The sequence below is a fragment of the Bos mutus genome, chromosome 1, assembly GCF_027580195.1.
Source record: "Bos mutus isolate GX-2022 chromosome 1, NWIPB_WYAK_1.1, whole genome shotgun sequence".
NCBI lineage: Eukaryota > Metazoa > Chordata > Mammalia > Artiodactyla > Bovidae > Bos > Bos mutus.
In genome coordinates this window covers 79,676,925-79,678,757 of record NC_091617.1, presented here as the reverse complement: position 1 = coordinate 79,678,757, position 1,833 = coordinate 79,676,925, and positions in this window count along the sequence as shown.

The following is a 1,833-nucleotide window of genomic DNA, read 5'->3' as shown; positions in this document are numbered from 1 at the left end:
CACCTCATGCAAAGAGTTGACGCATTGGAAAAGACTCTCATGCTGGGAGGGATTGGGGGCAGGAGGAGGAGGGGATGACAGAGGATGAGATGGCTGGATGGCATCACTGACTCGATGGACATGAGTCTGAGTGAACTCCGGGAGTTGGTGATGGACAGGGAGGCCTGGCATGCTGCGATTCATGGGGTCGCGAAGAGTCGGACACGACTGAGCGACTGATCTGATCTGATCTGATAATTCAGTACTCTTATCATTTTGTTCTGATGCGCAGGCTGTCCCAGATTTGGCAACTGATTTCCTTCAAGTGGTTCCTCTTCAAGTGAACTAATCATTCTTTCAGTAGGTGCTTACTTTCTGGCATGAGGCCATCTTGTACTTTTTTCTTGGAATCAGTCACTTCTTCAATGGGTTTTGCTTGCTTTTCATGGGAAACACTACTTAAAAATTGAGATCTGAGCATGTGATGTCCTCAGTACTACTGAGTACCTTTGCTTCCAGACCCTCACAATAGACAGAATTGGAAAGAATAGTAATTTCATGTGGTTCAACAGTCACTCATGCTGCCTATGTAAAATTATAAATTTATACTGCCTCCTCTAGTATCTTTCCAACTCACAGTATTTTCTTGTCTTCACCCATTTGCATTCTCCTCCCCAGTGAGAACCTGGCTTCCCAAACAGTAGAACTGTCATTTGCTCAGTATTACAACACACAGCATAGTTTTAGGAATTACTACATTGATTCCACTATGGAAAAACAAACCTGCTAAGGAGAGTTTCAAGATTTGTTTGCATTTCTTTTTTTTAGACTGATAATATGCAATCAAAGAATTGAGTTCAAAAGTTACTTGGATTAATTCTCTTTTTTCCCTTTCACTGTGTCTGATATTCATTTGAAATACAGGTCATTTGCTTCCGTTTGTATTCCATTTTAGCTCCCTCCTCCCAGTTTCATTGAATTAATTTTATTGTTTTGACTACTGAAAACATCAACATGATTCCAAAGGTCAAATTATACAAAAAGCAATGCTCCAAAAATAGTACTAGTAATTTTGAGTAATATATTTTCTCTCTCTTTTTATGTCTAGAATTCTCTTTTAATTATTACTATATATACCTCCATCTGGTGGAATTTGGTGAGAACTCCCATTGAACACACGTCTTTTTCATCCCACTCAACTTTGGCTGTCCCATATCCTTTTTTCTTTCCAGCTTTTACTGTGATATAATTAACACCAAACACTGTGTAAATTTTAAGATATACAACATGATGACTTGATATATACATATTGCAAAATGAATTACCACACTCATTTTAAGTTAGTTAACACATCTATCACCTAATGTTCTTACTATTTTTCCCTTTTTTGTGTGTGTGATGAGAACATTTAGGATTTACTCTCCTAACAACTTTCAAGTATACAGTACAATACTGGTAACTAGTAGCCTTCATGCTGTACATTACATCCTCAGAATTTATTCATTTTATAACTGAAAGTGTGCAGTCTTTGATCACCAACACCCATTTCCCCAGCTTCCAACCCATATTCTTTTACTTCTTCATCAGGATCTCCTTAAACCCCAACATGCAGACCAAATCTAGAAAAGAAGCAACTGAATCATAGCAGAGCTTCCACTGAAAGAAAATACGTCAGAGCTGCAGCCCCTCTGTGAGAATGCGTCCTAAGACCAAGTTCTGGTCCTGTTAACCTGGCAGATCTTACACTTGGGGTATTAGAAAGGACACGTGCTGTGGGGTGACATGGTCATCACGTGGTGGTGAAGGTGACTTCCAACAAGGCTTTACGAGGGTTGACTGTAGGTACCTCACACT